Below are 22,189 nucleotides of genomic sequence, written 5' to 3'. Positions count from 1 at the left end.
GGTTACAAGTGTTTATCCAGGTTGAATACTCACAAACAAATGCATAGTCTCACGAGTTTTCCAATATATAGTCTGCCATAAAATAATTTTTTTTTCACATCCGAAAGTAGAAAGAACAGTGCGTCTGCAGCAGTTAATGTGTCTTGGAATTATTTTATTTTTATTTTATTTTAATTAAATTGTATTTAAATTTAATTTTATTTAATTGTATTTTATTTAATTGTATTTAAATTTTATTTTATTTAATTGTATTTAAATTTTATTTTATTTTATTTTATTTAAATTTTAATTTTAATTTTAATTTTAATTTAATTTAATTTAATTTTATTTTATTTTATTTTATTTTATTTTATTTTATTTTATTTTATTTTTTAATAACTGTGTTTTGGTTTAGTTTTGGAACATACTATTTGAAAACAGTCAAACTGCTGTGTCTATGTTAATATCACATTTACCACGAATTGGTTATTAAATTGCTATATTAAAATCAAATATCTTGTACATGTGTCTCTCAAATGATATATAACAAAATATATTTGTTTATCAATTCCTTTAATTAGTGCAACAAAGAGCAGTGTCACTTTTTAATCGGGCTGCTGTACAGAGAAGAAAATGTTTTCCAGTTAGTTTCTGAATTGTGGGGTTGTGTTACCTGAGGTCACAGTATAATAAATCAGTCGATATGGACTAATATCTGCCCTCTCATAAGAGGCTTACAGTACATGCCCAAAATAGAGGCTTTTTTGTGTGTTTGTATGTGTGTGTGTGTGTGTGTGGTGTGTTTACTGTATAATTCTTCTTATGTGACACTTGAAAAAAAATACATATTTTTAAAATAAAAAATACTTGTAAATAATTACTAGTGACATGTTAAGGTCAAAAGACAGCAAAATGAAAATATTTGCTTTAAAATACAAATTCTTACAGTCGTCAAACACAGTAACATGAAAATGATGTGAATGAAAAATGTTTGCGTCACTGTCAGGGCAAATTCTGATCTTGTGGAGCGGTACAATGCCATCTGATTATGTAACGTGAAGATTAAGATTACTAACAGCTGGATTATATCGTAGATAATGATGGACACCAGTATAATGGATACATTTTTCATTACATCTGTCATTTACATCTGTTTTTTATTATTAATCACAGGATACTGACTACATTAATATGCACCTGTATGAAAGAGAGAGCTGTGTTGCAGTATTATGTTTGTTTTATTTGTTTTTCTTGACCAGCGTATGTTTTCATTGTTTCATTTGCTGTAAAACTGTAAGATTGAAATAATTTAATGAAATGATATAAAACAGTATTGTGCTCAAGCCCTGGATTCACTAGAAAACCATAAGTGGGTTTGTTTTCCCGTGTTTGTGTGTTAGTAGTATAAGTGTACATTGTCAGGTGTGTGTGTGTGTGTGAGAGAGTGTGTGGGGATAAAGAGGATGAGTGTGGAGCATTTATCTGCTCTTTGAGGGGTTAAACTGAGCCACGTGCTGACCTCACATGGCAGGGATCAGACTAGCAAAGAGACAAGATGAATTGATAGCAATAGACAAAATGAGAGAGAGATAGACAAAGAAACCATTTGTTGAGATACTTTCTCGAATTGCTAGCATTTAATCTTGTACAGAGGAATATTAGTCAATACTGCTATTCAGAAGTTTGCTGTCTGTAAGATTTTTTACAGTAAAAACTGAAATATTGTGAAATATTATAACTTTTTTTCTTAGAATCACTAAGGAAGAGAGGGATAGAAATGGAAATATTTAGAGGAAGCACGACTCTTGACAGACTCAATGTTCTGATCGTGGTGTTCGGAGAGACGCATGATGAATTCCCCCTCCTCCTCCTCTCCCGCCTCTTAATATAATTACTGTGTCTTTATATTGAATATGTTTGTGAGGAATTAGCCTGGTGTGTGCAAGGAAAACATTTTTGCTGGAGTAGGTTAAATTGCATGAGCTTGACATTATTATTGTGGATATTGAGAGATGTTCAGGGAAAATTTGAGGTGAAGAAACTGTTAACACTAAAGCAGGAGACTCTTTTACCTGAATTATTTCACTCCTTAATAATGAAAATTTTTACCCTCATTTTGTTTCTCACTACATAATTCCATTCCAAAAAAAAGTCAATTTAATAATTCATAATTCAATCTTTATGATCCGTACAAAATACTTATGCCCATTTCCTCAATCTCCCCACCATTGGTAAGGCTATTTTTAGAGTCTCTCCTAAAAGACACTGATGAAGTGTCTTGAACTCACCGGGAGGTTTGGGTGAATTGGGAGAGTTCAGAATTGGTACATTTCTTTGTGATATTTGTTGATGGTCTGATCTCTATTTCTGTGTCTCTATCTGTGGCCCAAGTGAGATTAATCGACTGGACCTGGGTCTGGTTGTGGAGGTGTGGAGTAAGGGACTCATCTGGGACACTTTAATAGGAACAGCATGGATCCCACTTAACACCATCCGCCAATCAGATGAGGTAAGTGAGTACCTCCAGCCAATAGGAATGAAGAGATGTGCTCCCTCGACAGTTGTTAAGACCATCTGAGTCATGCCCGGAGCTGAGGTGGGTGGGGAGTGCAGTGCAAATGGTGAGGATGATGAAAACATTGCCTGAATAGTTTCCAACTGGACACTTTATGGAATAACCCCAAGTTATCCATCAGAGGCGGTCAATTAAAGGAATAGTTCACCTTCAAATTAAAATTTGTTGAAACTTTATTTATCCTAGGCCATCTAAGATCATGATGAGTTAGTTTCTCCATCGCAGCAGATTTGAAGAAATTAAGCATTACGTCTTCGGCCAATGGATCTTCTGTAGCAAATGGGTGCCGTCAGAACGAGAGTCCAAACAGCTGATAAAAACATTATCAGAATGCAGCGAAAGCTTCACTGAGATGTTTTAACGTCAAGCCGTTGATTCAGGCTAAAATGAGAAAACCCATCTATAATGCTTTCTTCAGTGGATAAGTTGTCTCATCTGAATCAGGAGAGAACAAATGCACGATTCAAGTACTGTTTGCAAACAAAATCAGTTCAAAACACCATCAGAATTTGAACGTTAGAGGACAAGGGTTTCTTGTTTTCTGCAAAAAAATATTAAAATGTAGTTGAATTAGTTAATGCACCACTAAATTGACTGTGAACAAATACAGTCAAAGCCCCCTTGTTGAAAAGCGATACCTTGTGACTTTAAACCTCCAAAAGCACCCCCGCAAACCATTTGTGACTCTGGAGCACAAAAGCAGTCTTAAGTCGCAGGGGTATATTTGTAGCAATAGCCAAAAATACATTGTATGGGTCAAAATTATAGATTTTTATTTTATGCCAAAAATCATTAGGATATTAAGTAAAGATCATGTTCCATGAAGATATTTTGTATGTTTCCTACCGTAAATGTATCAAAACCTGATTTTAAATTAGTAATATGCATTGCTAAGAATTCATCTGGACAGTTTTAAAGGGCGATTATCTCAATTTTTAGATTTTTTTGCACCCTCAGATTCCATATTTTCAAATAGTTGTACATCAATGGAAAGCGTATTTATTATGATGCATAAATCGTATTTTTGAAAAATTGACCCTTATAACTGGTTTGTGGTGCTTGGGTCCGAGTTGGCATGACTTACAGGTCTCTCTGTCTCTCTTTCTTTAGGAGGGGCCTGGAGAATGGACCTCACTGGATTCTGAGGTTCTGATGAAGGAAGATGAGATATATGGCACTAAAAACCCCACTCCTCACCAAGTGCTGCTGGACACACGCTTTGAGCTCCCTTTTGGTAGTCCACATATAATAGAATAGAATATGCCTTTTTTTTTTTTTTTATGTACTTTTTTACTTGCTTTTCTCAGACCTCTTAGAACAGATTCTAAGCAGTTCCTGCCACAAATTTTTAAGTGACTCGAGTTCTTTTTAGAGCCACTGTATGATATAAAAATCTAAATGAATTAGGAGATGTAAATGGAGAACATCTGAGGAAAAAAGAGAGGAAGGGTGCTGATGTATTTGCGATGTTGCTGCAGTAACCTCTGTGTCTCATGCTATATTAAACACTGTGAATACAGAACTGAGTGCTGTGTGGCCAGAAAAACTGGAAGGAAAGAGCAAGGGATGCATTGGAACAGTGGACGCTGGAGTTTTATCTAAAGATATCTATAGACTTTCTTTCCCTCTTATTTCTGTATTATTTGTTTGCCTGTGCAGATATCCCAGACGACGAGGCCCAGTACTGGACTAGAAAGCTGGAACGCATCAACTCTATGAGGATACATGATGAGGTACAGACTGTGTGTTTAGATGGAGAAGAGATGCATGAATATGTACAGTAAAAGTAACATGGTTACCACTATTCAGATTTTTTTTAAAAATGATGCAATCTTTTAAAATTGGGATTATATGAATTGAGCTATTGCCTGAAAAAAAAATTCTCAGAACCTTTTCTTATATGTGTGTCTGTGTGTATATGTATGTGTATGTGTTGTGTATATGTATGTATGTATGTATGTCTATTTGGTATTTTGCTCTCATCAATATTGCATTGGTACTCCACAAAAAGGAATTCTGCAGGTTAGTTAAAATAATGAAGTTCTACTGCCCTCTGCTGTGAGCTTGGAGCTATTGCAAGGCCTTTACAGTTATGCTGTCAAAAGAGCACTTATGTGTGCTGGAGGGGAAGATTAGTGCCCATGAACATCACTTCTAATTAGTTATGTATAATTCCTAGCGGACATTGTTTATTGTTATTTTAGCCAGCGTAATAAGTAAATACATATGTTTGAGTAAGCCTCTATCTTAGACTTTTTGATTCACCTCATTTATGAAAATACACAGGACTTGTTAGCTGATGGCTTTTGACCTTTTTGTTAACTCCCCTTATGTTTGTTATTTATTTATTTTTTATAGTGTTCACTGCAAGATGAAGCACAGAGAAGACAGCTGCCACCCGTGCCTTCCCAGTGCTGTAAGTATCTGTTTTTAGCCTTTACTATGGGAAAAGAAATGTTATTATGTGATGAGTCACCTGTTAGCCAGTAGGTGGCAGTAGCTTATAGCTGTTGTAATGCATGTTGCCCTGATGATTATGGCAGTGAGTTTTTTTGTTCTGTTTGTTGTATTAATATTGCAAGTGTCAAGATTTACTTTTGCTTAAAAGGATAGTGCACTCAACGAATGAAGATTCTGTCATTTACCTTCAAGTTTACTTAAACCTTTATTGCTTTCTTTTTTCACTTGGAACATACAAAACCGTGTTAGTTAGAGTTACCCCATGATAGTCAATATTTACTTTCATTGTATGGACAATGTAACATTCTTTGCATTTACTTTCTTGTTCCATGGAAAAGAAATGTCTTATAGATTTGTAACAACCTGCATTTTAATAAATAATTGCTGAATATTCATTTTTGGTGACCTGCCCAACCGTGAAATAATTTAATAAAATATTTTGTAACAAAAAATACAGAAGCAGATTTCGGATATCAAATAATTAAGAAAGCAGATATGCATGCTCTAACTCTTTAAAATACAATAAAATATTGTAAACAATAAGGTTTACAATAAGGTTGTATGATTTTAGGGTTTTCATGAAAATACTTTTGTTTCATTATTAGTTCTTGCTCACTAATGTAGGTATTTAATGTTATCAAATGGAACCTCGTTGTAAAGCATTATCATTATATCTATCTTGTGCTGTTTTAATTTCTCCACACCACAAGGCAATTGGACATACTTTGGATGGAATGATCAGCAGAGTATGTACTTCATGTGTGTTGTTACTAATCATCATTTCACTTCCTTTCTTCTTTCTTTCTTTTAACATTTATTATTTACAGAGAGAGTAAATAAGGTTTGGTTGGAGGCAATTATATTCGAATATTTTATTTACATTACACAGATTTGTACACAGATTTTAAGAGTGAATAATATGTTCATACTACACTTTTTTCGCTCCATTGACTTCCATTCATTTATATGCCAATTTAGGAGAGCGGAAATGCAAGCTCATGCGAAGAAGTTGTGACTAACAACAGATCAAAATGTCAAGGCATGACCTTGTAGCTGAATTAAAACAACAGAATTGGAGGAATGGGAAGTAGATTGTATGGTTTTACATTTTGGATTTATCATTATTTGTTATGTGTTGAATTTATGTTTTATTGAAAGATTTCACGACCATTGCAGTGTCTAAGGACATTTTTTTTATGCTCAAAGTCTAGTCTGACCGCAGTTTTAAATCTTTCCATAATGTTTATATTCCTAAAATTAATTATAATTGTGCCATATGGTATTCATTTCCAAACTAACATTTGTTTTATTTATTTATTATATAATTTTTTATGACAACATTTTATTTTCATTGGTAACTTTACTATTATTGTAAAATTTTGAAAATATTAATAAAAACAAATGTGTTTATGTGCCCAAGCTACTGATTAATAATGTACATAAAACAGGATATGTATATGCATATGCAAACTTTACATTTCAATTGTTCTAACTCCTTTCCTATTTTGGTTATTCATCGTTCCTTCATTATGCGTATATTTGTGCTTCATGAATGTATTTGTTATGCATGTGATTTGTATTTAGAAATATGTAATTGATAAATAACATCTCCATCAACTTTTTTGACACCATAACTTAAGCTTAAATCTTAAAAAGATGCCATCAAATTTTCCCCACCATTTTTATATTTTAGATTTAACTTGTATGCAGTGTTGTGACAGAACCTTTTAAAAGTAAAAATATTATTAATATGAACTTTTATGAAATACATTTTTAACATGTTTAAAATAATTTATGCAGGAGTATAGCATATACCACAATTATCGCTGCTTTAACATCATCATTGTAGTCTCTGCAACCATGTTATTTCATTAATTTAAAGTCTTGGGTAAAGTCCTCCCTGACCACACTTTACTCACTTCTGTATTTCATTGTGCTTTAGATTTTGATGACCATGACATCACTGTGGATGACAGGGACAGTGATTACCGCAGTGAGACAAACAGCAGGCCTCCACGATACCACACCACAGCTCAACCCAATTCCTCAGTACATCAGTACCCTATTGGCCGAAGATTACAGAATCAGGCATTGTCAAAAGAGTCTAGAAAAGACTCTATCCAGAGCTATGACTTGGATTTTAGAGAAGGACAGGAACAGAGGTATGTTTGAGGTAACACTTGATTACACAAATACATGTACAGCGTGGCATACATCATTTTGGAAATATAGCATTAATCACCCATTATCTAAAAACATTGCACTTATTTAAAGCAACCCTAAATAAGATACTATGACTTATTTTCAGATAATGTCTTGAATAAACTTGTATTTTGTCTTTCTTCAATTCTGCACAAACTTGTGTTCTTGTTTAAAGTTTACAATAAAAACAAGGGCAGTGTGCCAAAATCTGCCAGTGCAGTAAGGCAAAATGCATATACTCAAGATATGATCTATGAATAATCTCTAAGAGTTGTTAAAAATACATTAAGAATTACAACCATTAAGAAAGCATGTATTAAGTTTTTTTTCAATCAATTTAGCTCCAGAAATGTTCAGTCTCAGTTGTTTCATACATTCTCATTTTTCTGTCTTTGTTTGTTTTTATCCATCTATATATTTTGATTTAAGATTTTGTTTATTTCTCTTCCTTTTCGTTCTTCTCCTCATCCATGCTTTTGGCACTTTCACTTGATGCACACCAGATTTTCAAGTGGTACAGATGATGTCAGAATGATTCCAGTGGACTCCGGTATGGGAGTTGAAGACTGGGAGAGCAAATACAAAATTAATGACAACATACTGGATGATTACCTGGAACCAGAGCAGAAAACGTGGGATGACGATGATGACACCAAGAGTGAAATTTATAGGATCGTGAGCAGCCCGGATGACTCCAAAGGGAGTCAGTTTTACCAGACAGTAGAGTGTGATGCAATGTCCACAGAGGAGGCTGGGGAGAATGAAACATTAGGAAATTCCACTAGGAGAGCAGTCACAAGAAGCAGTGAGGTCCATTTAGTCAGTAAGGAAACAAGTAACTTTGAGGAAGAAATTTCCCCTCCTGAGATTTCCATCATTCCTTCAATTAAGCAACTTCGCAGGACAAACCAAGCATCGTATACAGAGGGGCTTTTATACAAAACCAGGATGTGGGCCAAGAACTCATTTGAAGACACCCTTGAGAACTACACAATTTATTGTGAGGAAGAGGAGGCCAGGATGAGAGCAAGAAGTGAATATGGGTCTGCAGGATCTGATGAAATGCAGTTCTCTCTTGGGTCTGAAGAGGAGCTAGATGATATGGCGTTTGTAGAAGAGGATGCACAGTATGAATATGACAGCTACTACAGTAATGCAAGAAATATTTCCTCTTATGATGAATGGTCTGAAGGCTGTTATGAACAACAGCGTAACATGAGGAATGATTACACAATGGACCCAGATGAAATATTGTCACCTGTGCAGAAGCCAGATAAGGAGTATCATGATACAATGGATGAACTCCAGAATTTAGTTGACTCGGTGTCAGAATATCTGGCTGGAAGAGAGGAGGAAATGAGTAAATATGAATCAATGCAAAAATCTGTCACTAAAACAGAAACCGAGAGCGAAGAAAAGAAAACTGAGGGTGAACCAGCTGAGATGAAAGAGGAAAATGCTGTGGGACAAGGTATTGCAGGTGTTAAAAATGCCATGAACTCTTTATTTAACTCAATCACAAATACTAAACCAACAGCTGAAAATACAGAATCAACAGAAACTGCATCAAAAAATCCATCTCCAGTTCCTCCCCAGTCAGAGTCTGGCATTTCAAAACTGTTCTCTTTCATTCCTAAATCAACTAGTAGTCCAACTCCTGTCGCTGTTGTACCACCTGCTAATCAGGAAACTAATGCAGACAAGAAGTTCACTTTGCAGTCACTGTTGCCATTTCAGTCCCCAGAGGTCAGTCGGCCATCTAGTGCCACATCAGAGGCTGAAGCTACAAACACTGCTGATTCAAGTGGCTCTCAAACTCAGGATTCAACTCCAAGTCAGACACAAACAGTGGTTGATTCAGTGCTAGGAAGATTGAGCCCTTTCAGGCTTTTTGGAGACAAATCTAGTGCTGATACTGTTTCACAACCAAATATAACTCAGGGAAACAAAGATTCTAAAGAAACATCAATGGAGAAATCCAAAAGTTTGTCTTTAGAGGGATCTGGCGCACAACCTGAGCACCAGTCCTCATGTGGGGGATCAGGAAGTGGCTCAGTAGAGCTCTTGCCTGAAACAGAATCATCTGGTGAATTACCTGATTCCATGCCCAGAGAGCCTACACCCAAGTTAGTAGAGAGTAAAACTGAGGCAAAGCCTGCCAGTCAAACACCTGCAGAAGACACCGGATTCTTTAGCCCATTTAAGAAATCATTGAACTCACTCATATCAAACAATGCTCCTGACGATAAGCCAGCTGAGGTCCCCTCAGTGTTTTCTATTTTTAAGCCAGCCGAGGCTCCAGAATCTGAGGATGTGTCTGGCACTTTTGGCAGTAAATTAAAGCTCCCTTTCTTTTCCTCAGATGCTCCTGTCAATACTCAGGCACCTAAACAAGAAGGTGGTATGCTGTCTGGTTTTCTAAAACTGACAACAGGTGAGGATCTCAATACTTCTAGATCTGGAGGATTCCAGGCTGGTGCTAAATCACCACTGTCTAGTCGTTCCGCGTTGCTTGAAAGTGTTTCCAAAGGAAATGCAGATACTGGCTGGTTCTCCAATCTGTTCAAAGCAAGCTCCACTGAACCACCAAAGCCACAGACTGGAACCCCAGCCTCATCAAAGCCAACAGCAACTACACAGAAAATTCCCACTGTTGTTGTGAATCCTGAAAAAACAGCCAATGTCGAAGAAGCTTCTGCAGATATAGTTGCAGAAGAAGATGCTGCAACAGAATGTCATACTGACCAAGTTGACAGAAATGCATCTAAACTTCAAGATAGAACCAATGCCAAGTCAGATGACCAGTGCCATTCAAAGACTCCGTTTCAACCAAAGACACAAAAAGATACACAGGCACAACCTCAGTCTCAGGGCTTGCTATCCGGTCTTTTATCTGGCAACAACAAGCCCCACGCAAGTTCTGGTCCACCTCCACAGGGTGGATTACTGTCAGGGTTACTTTCCACTGTTACTGGTTCCCAAAACCCAAGCCAGGTTCAACCAGGGGCTGGATCTGCTCAGTCAGGAGGGCTGTTGTCTGGAATATTGAAAATGGCTGCCACTGAAGGTTTAACCACAAACCAATCAACAGGCCAACAACAGCAACAACCCACCAATGAAGGAAACTCTTTTCAAGAATCTCCTGCAACTTCTCAAAGCAACAACCAGCCACAGCAGAGCACTGGAATTTTCTCTGGGTTATTGAAATTCGCCAGTGATACAGTTTCAAGCCCCCAGACAGCACCTGCCCAGCCAGCACCAAATTCTGAAAATAAAAATGTCCCAAAGCAAGGAACATTGGAGGATGCACACAATGAGCCTTCTCAAGGAGTTTCATCTCAGCCTCAGTCGGGAGGCTTCTTATCTGGACTTTTGAAGCTGGCTGCCCCTGAGACTGTCCCAGCATCTGGAGAGGTATCCCAGCCTCAGCAACAACACGCATCACAACAGAACAGTAATCAACAACCAAGTCAACAAGAACCAGACACAAAGAGTCAACCGCTGCCATCTCAGCCACCACCAATTGAACCACCTCCAAGTCAGACAGGAGGACTTCTTGGGGGGCTCCTGAAACTAACAGAGAGTGCTCTTGCAGGGTCACAACAGCCAAGTGGTTCTGGCAGTCAGCCTAATCAACAGCAAACCAGCAATCCAAATGCACAGTCACAACAACCATCTGCTACAGCAAGTGGAATGTTTTCTGGATTTTTGAACAAGCTAACAGCCCCAGAGAGTGTCCCTCAACAGCCACATCCAGGAAATGGTAACCTGACATCACAACAGAACCCTAAACCCCCTGAACAACCACTACCTTCCCAGACTGGTGGCTTCCTTTCTGGCCTGTTTGGTATGAGTGCATCAGATGGTAATAATGCCAAAGACCCAGCTCCCCAGAATCTTCCACAGCAGGAGGCCCCTTGTTCTGGTCAACCTAATGCACAGCAAAGTAACAGACAAAACTTGCGAAGACAAAACCATGTTCCACCTCAGCCGGTACCTCAAAGTGGACCAAGTGGAATGTTCTCTGGGTTGCTTAATAAGTTTGCAGACACAGCCACTGCACCACCCCAGGCACAAACCACACAGCATACCAATAGAAATGTTCCAAATGAAAGTGTCCCCCAGCAATCTTCTACCCAACAGGGTGGGTTCTTTTCTGGGCTTTTTTCAACCAACCAGACACCAGCACAATCACAGCAAGGACCTCCTGGATCCAGTCAACAGCAACAGGCAAACAGACAGCCTTTACAAAGACAGAATCCGATTCCATCTTATACACAATCAACCCCTGAACCATCACAAGGGGGTCTGCTTTCAGGCCTTTTCAACAAACTTGCATCAGCGGATACTCCAGCTCAGACATCAACGTCTGGAGTTCAGCACAACCAACAAACAAGTAGGCCAGATGCATCAGGACACAGTCAAACATCTACAAACAAGCCACCCCCTTCAAACCAGTCAGGTGGACTTCTTTCTGGTCTTTTGAAGATTAGTTCAGAAACTGCATCCCCAAAATCACCTTCTGTAGGACAGCTGCCACATCCTGCCTCTGGAAGCCATATGCAAGGTCCACAACGTCAAGGTCAGGTGTCACAAGGAGCAGCACAACAGCAAAGTCAGTCCAGTGGTCTGTTTTCTAGCATCTTCAAAATGGCCCCCTTGGATGAGTCTGTGCAACAACATGCACAGTCAAGCAATCAGCAAGCAAATACATCTGTTCAAAGTACCAACAATCAGCAAAATGAGTCTAGTGGCATTATCTCTGGATTTTTGAACAAACTTACTACATCAGCTGAAGTAACAATAGCAAAAAGTGAAGTTTCCCCTAATGAGAAACCAAAACAGCAGCAACAAGATCGTTCTGGAATTAAACCTAGTCAAGGACGTCCACAGATTCAGAGAGCCAAACCAGTTGAACTTATGTCCTCTGAAGATGGAGGTACAGAAAAAGATCAAAAAGTTTCAGCACAAAAAGGGTTTTTGTCTGGGCTGTTTAGCAATGCTTCAGATGAAGACACTTCATCTAAACTTCCCTCTCTAAACAAAGAAACGCCAAAAAGTAGTTCTAACAGTGGTGCAGGTATGCTTTCTGGAATTTTTAAATCTGGAGGTAATGAAAATGACACTTCAGCACAAAGTAAGGGCTCAGAGAAGGGCTTCCTTGATCGACTAATGTCTAAGCAGAGTAAAGATGAGTCCACTACTTCAGTTACCTGCAGCACTGGTTCAGAGTCTAACAATTTAGTGAGTGAAGCTTCTCAACAACCTGCTAACCTGCATCCTGCAGTGCAGTCCACCCAACAGTACATGGAGGAGATCCATAGACTCTTATATGGCACGACTATTAATTATGGTTATCAAGATCTACTTTATACATTTGCTGTGCATGGTGTGATTCCCCCAGAACTGTATGAACATCAGTGTCTCATAGAAGCTCTTCTTTGGCAGCAACTGAATGATTATGCTCTTTTGGAGACACTAGCAACACAAGTTCCAGACTGTTATTCTGCCAATCAAATGGAAATGCCATTATCCTCCGAACCTGTTGTAGAGACACCTGAATGGTGGAACTTAAAAAACATTGATCCTAGTCAATTCCATATACCCTCCCATCCTTGGCAGAATGTTATCAACCTGCCATTTCAAAATAGTCTTCCACTAGCAAACGGAGAGGATATTATTGTGTTTGACATGAGTGGCACAAACAAGAAACCCTGTGAAGGCTGTGACTGGGAAGGGGATAAAAGAACCAAAAAGACTTTGATGGAGAAAAATACTGCCATAAATCTCTCAACAGAATTAACAGCAAAAAAATATTCGTGTCAGTCAATGTCAGACTTTAGTAGCAAAAATGCTTCAAAAATAACCCCAAAATCAAATTTAGATTTAAAATTTGACTCCGGATTCTTCAGACGACTCACTGAAAAAAAGGGGCCATTGGATTTGACTCCAGGTGCAGTCGACCTCAGTAGCTCTGTAACTGCCAGTGAAGATATAGAGGATGACATGTTTTTTGAAGATTCTGAGTGGTACCAGCAGTGGCTGTCCTTGTTGGAGCAGGGAATTTGGTGGCCGGCTGAGGCAGGAGATTGTGGCTATTATGTTTACATGGATGAAGAACATATATACACTCTTTTGACTGATAGGGCTGGGAAGCACCTTTATGCATGTGCAACCCCAGAGGAGAGCCGTGTTTTAGAACAAATCACTGAAAATATTTCAAGTATTCTGCATAAAAAAGACAAACCAAAGATGACGCTCTGTGGTTTTAAAATACCCCTGTGCAATGAAGATGAAGTTCTGTGGATACCAGGAAAAAAACATTGTGACTCACAGCTCCTAAATAATCCTGTTGATTTGTCTTCAGCTCTTCAGAAAGGAAACAGGATTATGAACATGAATCTTGTGCAGTTTTCACAAATGTTTCAGGATTCCATAAATGCGCAGACTCCGCAACCTGTTGATTTCAGCATGTACAATCTCAAAAAAGTAAAAATGGGTTCACAAGAGCCAAGTATTATTTTTACAGAGGAGCAACCTCAAGCAGCTGACCTCTCTAGGAAAGCAAAGAACCTTTGTCATGGAGGACCATACTGGATAAATCAGGGTCTTAAAGACGTTTTTCCTGAAGTATCTGTGCACCAATTCGGTTCTCAAGTTACTTTTACTTCATCAGTGGGCTATAGAGAAAATCCCTATACTATAAAATCTTCAGTTCCTGAAATCAGGATTGGATATGTAGATGATAAGCCTGTTGACCAGAAAACTCAAAGTAGTCAAACTTTCAGTCCAATTATTTCACCAAATGTAAACTTTGTTGAAAAGACAACTACTGCACCACAAACAGCTAAAAGCAATGCATTGGCAGGATCTACAGTTACACCACAACCTCAGGCTATTTCTAGAAAACCTTCTGATCTACTGAATTGCAATGGAATGCCACCTACATCAACTAGGAAACTTCCTGTAAGACCAGCAAATTCAACAATACAGGATCGGTTTACACAGCAGAGTGCACCACGAGTATTACCTACTCCACCAACCTCAGAACAAGTCACAACAAGTATTTCTTCTAAGCCTTCTGCAGCATCTCAGAAACACAAACTGGCAAGACAACCATCGCAGTCAACACAGTCTCCTTCATCAGAGAACGCATCAAATTTTGATAGCTCTAAGACAGAAGAAGTTCCCTTGAAGCCAAAACCTTCCACGGTGATGTCAAATCAAAAACTATCATTACCACCACCACAGAATTTACTTTTTCACAAGCCACAAATGCCAGTAGACACTATTCTTTGTATTAAACCTATGGATTTCTCTGGAACCTTGAGCAAAAAAGACAAAGATAATAATGATAAAACTCCAACAGATATTGATCCTGAAAGGTCAATTCAGGATATCATTGACTTTACCACTGCAAAACTAAAAGTTAAAAAGCAGAATGAAGAGACTATTCACTTGGGTGAGAAAGCTGCTGTAGATCTTACAGTTGAGTTAAATGAGGAAGTAAAAGAAATCAATGTCACATTTCCAGCTCTAGAGGTCAGAAATATTTCCATGACAATGTCTGATGTGCCTCTTGGAACTGTTTCTGCTCCGGCCTCTCCGAGAAGAAGACCACAGTACTTTCCTCCAGACAGTGGATTTCCCATGAAAAAAGACAGCTGTGGCAATAAAGCACCAATATCACCAAGACAAAAACCCCAGCTTGCAAGACGAGCCTCAGATCAGGTGTCCCAGGCAAGCAGCATTCAAGTAAGCTCTGACAAAGTCCTGGTGGATTCATCCTTAAAGGTAGCGTCAAAGTCAGCCTCAACACCAGTTAAACTTGATCTCCTCGAGGGAGGCCCAATCAAGCAAATTTCCAAACCCAGCCAAGTACCAACTGCCATACATAAGGCACAATCACCTCAGATATATCCTGAAATAAATACAAGCCCAGCATTACACATATCTGCTCAAAATAAACAAATTGGCCTCACAAGGCAGACTTCATTTGTTAATGAATCCACGAGAATGAGTCACATGACTTCACAGTCATATAATGAGAACACTGCTCCAGCTAATTCAGTCAAAGCAACACTGGATATGACTTTAAAGACAGCCAATAAGAATATAGAGATGGTGATCACTGAGACTTCAGCAACTGAAGCAGTACCCCTGGTAAAAAGCAGACAGGCATCGGTCAGAGAAATCAATACTGATTCTGTTGGTTTGCCTTTGCTTGTAGAGCCATCAGCACCAGAGGTGAATTTTATCCTACAAAGGCATCAATCATTACCCCAGCTCTTATGTAGTGAATCCAGGTTTTTCCAGGAAGGTTCTGTTTTACGCAGCCAAAACCAATTTTGCAACAGAAATGCAGGTTTGCCAGTGCATCCTTCTCATTATCATCAAACAGCAACTGCTCCAGCAAATGCAATAAAAGCTACATTAGATATGACTGCTAAATCAACTAATCATTCAACTGTGGATACTGAGGCAATTCAAAAGGAAGCACTGCCACTTGTGAGAGCGAGATCAACATCAATCTCAGATTGCAATGAAGAGCTTGTAGGATTGCCTTTGCTTATTGAGCCATCAGTGCAAGAGAAATGTCTTATCCCACAAAGGCGTCAATCATTACCACATCTCTCTTCTAATGACTCCAAGTTTTTCCAAGAATATAAAAGACTTTATAACAGTCCTTATAACAGGACTGCAAGTTTGCCAGTGGAACTTACTCATTGTGATCAAATAGCAACTGCTCCAGCAAATGCGATTAAAGCTACTTTAGATATGTCTGCAAAATCAACAGCTAGTTCAGGTGTGGTAACTGAGGTTGTTCAAAAGGAAGCATTGCCACTTGTAAGAGCAAGATCAACATCAATCTCAGATGCCAATGAGGAGGTTTTTGGTATGTCTTTGATTGTGGACCCTCCAACACAACAGAGGAAAAATCTTCTCATGAGTTGTGAACCACAATCGAATGTTAGAAAAAGTGATTCTTTACAACATGTGTATGTGAAATTATCCCAGTTAAATCCAGCCTTAAGTCAACAAACACCTAGTTGGCAAGCAGCTTCTACTCCAGCCAGTGCAGTTAAAACAACTGTGGATATGTCTTCAAAACCAATTGAAAAAATCAAAGAGGAAAAGCAAGAACTATCTCCAATGCCACTGATGAAAAGAAAAACATCTGCAACTGTGATTGCCACAGGAACATCTGCTGGTTTGCCTTTAATTGTAACACCCTCTTATTCCCAAGTAAATCATATGTCAGAGTCCTCATCTCAATCACAAAAGCAGCAAACATTGAAAGAAAAAAATAATGGTACTTTAAGCCAGCATTCCCTTGAAGTCAGAAGCATCTCTCCTAAAGTGGGTTGCTTTCAAAGCAAGGGTCCTACATTACAAATAACACGGCAATCCTCTATTTTAGGACAGCCCAACAGAATACCCTCAGCACCAGCTAATACAATCAAGGACATAGTTGACATGTCTCCAAAACTCTTGTCAGATCCAACAGAGGTTTGTGGAGAAGTTTTGACTGAAGCTGGTGTGCTGTCACTTGTAAAGACAAGACCAACCACTGATGCTGAAGTAACAAAAGGGCTAGCTGGTGTACCTTTACTGGTCGAACATCCTTTGCTTCCTAAACTAGTTCATAGGCAAAGCAAATTGCCTGATAAAATGTCATCTTTCTCTTTGAAATCAACTAAAGCCCAAGGAACAAAAGGACCTTCGGCACCATCTAACACAATTAAATCCACTATTGATATGTCTGTGCGCCGATCAACTTCTATGATGTCTGAGGGATCAAAAGGAGAAATGCTTCCAAGTGGAGTAATGTCTCTTGTCAAAGATAAAGCAGCCATCAACAAATATTCAAGAAAAAATTCTGTAGGAATGTCATTAATAGTTGAATCTTTTCCATGTCCTGAACAGGGTTCTCAAAAAACATCACCTTTTATATCATTATTAGAGGAAAAAGGTAATCCACACCAAATGCAATTATTGAATGGACATCATACTACAGAACCTTTGTTGCGCCAACAGATCTCTACCTATCACCAAAATGGAATCCTCTCAATCTCAACTGTAGAATCTCAGCCCTCCAGCAAACCAATAGACTTCTCTGTAATTGTTTCACCTACAAAGCGCAACTGTACCTCTGTTCTGCAAAATGGACATCCTGTAGATTTTACAAGAAGTGAGGAAGAGAAATCATGGATTGGAAGCAGATATCCAAAACATGGTTGTAGCACTTTTAAGAAATCCTATTTTGGGGCTGTTGACCTGAGTGCTGGCATAATGATTGACGTGAATAGAAACAAAAGTGGTGATGATGTCAAAGATCTTTCATCTCCAAGAACTACTAGCATATCCACTCATAACGCCTCAGAATGTACAGCAGTTATGTATTCTACCGAAACAAATAAGAAAAATTCTTATCAACTGTCAGGAAATGAGGACATATTGGCCCCCCAATCAGAGAATGTAGCTAAACCTCAAGCATCATACCCATCTTTTCAGTCCAGTGTGCCTACACAAATGACAGATGTATCCGATCAGATGAAAATTCATTTGCACAGAACTGATTTGCATGTTTCTACAACTTCTGTACAACTAAAGAAAGAACAAAGTGAACTTGCTGAACCAATAAACACACATCTTTTGAATAAGGAGCTTCCATTTTCAAGCAACACAAGTGTTGATCCACATGGCACTCATCTCTCCACACAAATCAGTAATTCGTCTAAAATGGTTACCTTCAGTGACCTGCCCCCAAAATCTACACCTCAAATAAGTAGCTCAGCGCATACAACTTATCAGCAAGTAGCTCAAAGGTCTATCATCAGTAGACAGGTGGTAACACACCAGTCAATTCTCTTGGCCTCATCTAAGAATGAAGGGACTGAACCATTTTTTACTTCAGCTGCTGCTGCTTCAACTACAGTCTCAAGACCCAAAGGTATTATCAAACAATCAACAGTGGAAAGCTTTGGAAAAGATTGCACCTCTCACAGTGGGACAGCTACTTTCATCGGAAAGCCTTTAGCATTAGACAATACACTTGTTCAAACCTCAGTTGTTCCAGTTGTATCAGTTCAGGATGTATCCATACCTGACCATGATTTGTCACCTAATATTGTGTCAACTGCTGCAAACCTGCCAGTGTCAACTTCTGCCATTTTACTAGAATCAGTAGTTGTTGTACCCACAAGTACAACAAACTCTCAAGTCTCCATGGAATGTTCAAGTCTACTTTCAACAAGTCCTGCTGTCACAACAAGTGTTATGGATAGTCGTGAAGTCTTAAATTCAAGCCCAGCCACAAAGAGGTCAGTAAAAGGTTTGATATCATTGTTTGATGAAGCAAGCTCACATCCAGCAACAGCAATCTCACAAAGAAGTGATAAAATGATACCGACAATTGACAAAAGGTCACAAAATGTTTGCATTGAGTTTAACCAAGAAATGACTACATCTCCAAACCAGACAATGACAGAAACAGCAGAAATGTCAGTGATCAGTGGAACCATAACATCTGTTGTTAAAGCACATGAATCATCATCCTTAGTTGATCCTCCTACAGTGCATCTGCCAAGTCCAGCAAGTGCTACACCACCTTCTGTAATAAGACCACCTGTTGAACTTAATGAAGTTTCACCAGTTTCAGCTCAAGTTTTTCCCACAGACCAGCCTTTAACAAGAAGTGTACTCATACAACATAACAAAATAATTGTTCCTCAGACTAAAGCATCTTCTCAAAGCTTTGTTCCAACATTAAGTGGCGCAATTTCTCAGCCAATGAATGATTGTGTTATTCCAGCAGAGACACAGTCTCAAGAAAATATTTCTGAAAGCATTCCCTTTTCTGAAGTTTCAGTCACAAGTGATGAATCCCCAAGTCCTGCTACATCTTCCTGTGGGTCTACAGTTACTCCCTTACCACTTAAAACACAATTGAAAGAGATACCATTTATGGTTATGTCTTGCAACCAAACTGAAGCAAGCCAACCATATGAAATGTCAACTCAACATCATCCTGCTACAGTCATTGGATGTGATGCCCAGCATATGCCAGTTCAAGCCACTTCACACTTCTCTGTACCTCAAACAGCAGCGGTGTCTGAGTCTGTTTCAGCACAAGATACTGTGGTGGACAATGTTAGTCAGTTATATATTACTCCCCAGCAGCTTGTTTTGTCTGAGATTATGTCTATTGAAGAGAAGCCATCTTTCATTCAAGTTTCACCCAGTGAGCTAGAGGGACGATCATTAGTCATTTCTGGTTTGGGCCCAAGAAAGATGCTTATACCTCAGATCATGATTTCAGAGGCTAGCAGTCCTGAAGACTGTCCTAGTGAGGAAGATACCGTGACAAATGAACCTGATGCAATAGAGAAAGATGATCTTATCATTGACAAGATTCCTATGGAAAGCACAGATGGTCCTCAAGACAATTTAGCTATCAAGGTTGTGGAATCTCAAGAAACTGACAGTCAGAGCATAAAAAATATTATCTCTAATATCGTGGCATCCCCAGAGGCTCTACCAGAGGTTTTAGAGATTAAACATGATAACTCTATTGATGTACTCAGAAATTCTGATGTATTTTCAGCCCCATTAATACCAATAATACCAATACCAATAATTAATAGCGCTGTTGAACAAAATGAGAGTATATGCCCTAAGGGCAGCTCTTCTGAAAAAACATGTCCTGATGAAGATTACAAGAAGGGTGGACATGTGTCTAATCTAGAAGATGGTGCAAACACAGAATCAACAATGTGTAAAGAGAAAACAAAAGATTACGAGGCATCCTCTAAAGTAATGTCTGACAAATTGAGTATAATTTCTGGACCAGTGTCTTCAGAAACAGAAAATGTACCATCAGAATTCACCCTAAAAACCTCTGAGGTAATGTCTGAAGAACTGAGTATCACTTCTGGATCAGTGTCCTCAAGTACAGAAAACACACCATCAGAAGACACCATTAATACCTCTAAAGTAATGTCTGACGAACTGAGTATCACTTCAGGACCAATGTCTTCAGGAACAGAAAACATACCATTAGAAGACACCCTAGAAACCTTTACGGTAATGTCTGATGAACAGAGTATAACTTCTGGGCCAGTGTCATCAGGAGCAGAAAAAGTAGACACACTAAAAACCTCCATATCCGAGCCAAGTACAAAGGAAGTGGTAGGGCAGAGTTCAGGGTCTGCAAAATCACATGAAGAGGCAACACCCACCAGCACTGAACCAGTTTCTTCTTCCACAGCTGTTGAAGAGCAATCTGGCAAAGGCATATTTTCACTTTTTGGCACTTCATCTTCGGGTCAAGCTCAGCCACAGAGTGGACAGTCCATACTAGGAGGGATACTCCCTGGGTCCTCATCCTCTAAAGAAATGCCAGGTACAGGATTATTTTCAATGTTTGGAAGTTCTGCTCCTCAAGCAACCCAAGCACCATCTGGATCTAAAGAGCCACCTGGAAAGGGCTTCTTTTCCATATTTGGTGGATCTGTTGCTCAGTCACAACCTGTCCAGCAAGGTTCAGCTATGTCTGGCCCAAAGGATCTTCCTGTAGGACCAAGACTACCACACATGTCTACTCCAAGGATGGCTCCAGGACCTGGACCAAGAGGACCAACAGGACATGTTCCAAGAACTACATCGGGACCTGCGACAAGGGGTCCAACTCCAAGAGGGCCCACTCCCAAAGAACCATTGGGGAAAGGACTATTTTCTGTGTTCGGTGGGTCTTCTCAGCCAGCAGCACCAACATTAGGAACTGCTGTAAAAACACCTGGATCTGGATCCTCAATACTTGGAGGTATTTTGCCTGGTTCTGGGGTCAAGGAAAACAATGGCCCTGGTTTATTTTCCATGTTTGGTGGAGGTAGTTCTCAATCCCAGACACCAACTGATGCTGCTGCAGCCGAATCTACCAATAAGGAATCAACCGGAAAAGGATTGTTTTCCATGTTTGGTGGGCCAAGTCCAATGGTAAACTCTGAACCAGAAAGTGTCTTTAAAGTTCCTTCTGTGTTCTCATCAGATAAAACAAAATCGACTGGATTCAGCCTCATGTCTTTTGTGGATGATAAGAAATCTGATTCAAAACCTGTAGATTCATCCATTGTAAGGACGGATTCTCTCACATTCTCTCACTCTCACCATATAATACCCCCACCTTTAACTGATTCAATTACATATGAAAATACATCAGTTGAGGCTAAAAAAGAGGTTCATGCTGAGATAACCTTTGAACCTCCTGGCAAGAATGATGAGAAACTGAGTGATGAAAAGAAGGAAGAGTTTGGGAATGATACAGGGAGGACTGATGAAATACACCTTGATGATACAAAGTCTGAAATGGTGACACTAATAAAAGAGTCTGAAGAGGTTGCACCTCTGACAGAGAAACAAGCTGAAAAGGAAGAACATTCAAAGGTTGACAAAGTAAACGAGGAACAAACCATTAATGAGAACCTTAATGTGGAGCTGGACATGAAAAATTACAAAGAAACTATAGCTACTAGTTCAGAGAAAACTGATTATGTGACACCAATAAACGAGACTGAAGAGATTATACCTCTGACTGAGGAACAGTCTAAAAATGAAGACATTTCTGTGGTTGACAAAATGTATGAGGAACAAACCAATAATGAGCAACTTAAAAATGAGGAACTGGATGTGGAAAATGACAAAGAAACTGTAGCCACTCGTCCAGATTCTGACAAAGATTTAAACCAATTTGTGCTTGAAAAATCATCAGAGCAAGAGAGAGTTTTAGAGCCTTTAGAGCTTGAGAAACCATCAGAGGTTTCATTAGAATCTGAGAAAATTATAGAGCCTGAAAAACCATCTAAATCAGAAGACCCAGTGCAGAAAAACATGGAATCAGAGGAATGTGTGGAACTGGAAAACTCTCAGGAAACTAACAAATCTCTGGATTCTGAGAAACCCTCGGAAAATGAG

The sequence above is a fragment of the Carassius gibelio genome, chromosome B5 (genome assembly GCF_023724105.1).
Source record: "Carassius gibelio isolate Cgi1373 ecotype wild population from Czech Republic chromosome B5, carGib1.2-hapl.c, whole genome shotgun sequence".
In the NCBI taxonomy this organism is placed as follows: Eukaryota; Metazoa; Chordata; class Actinopteri; order Cypriniformes; family Cyprinidae; genus Carassius; species Carassius gibelio.
Note: the sequence above shows the minus strand (reverse complement) of the source record.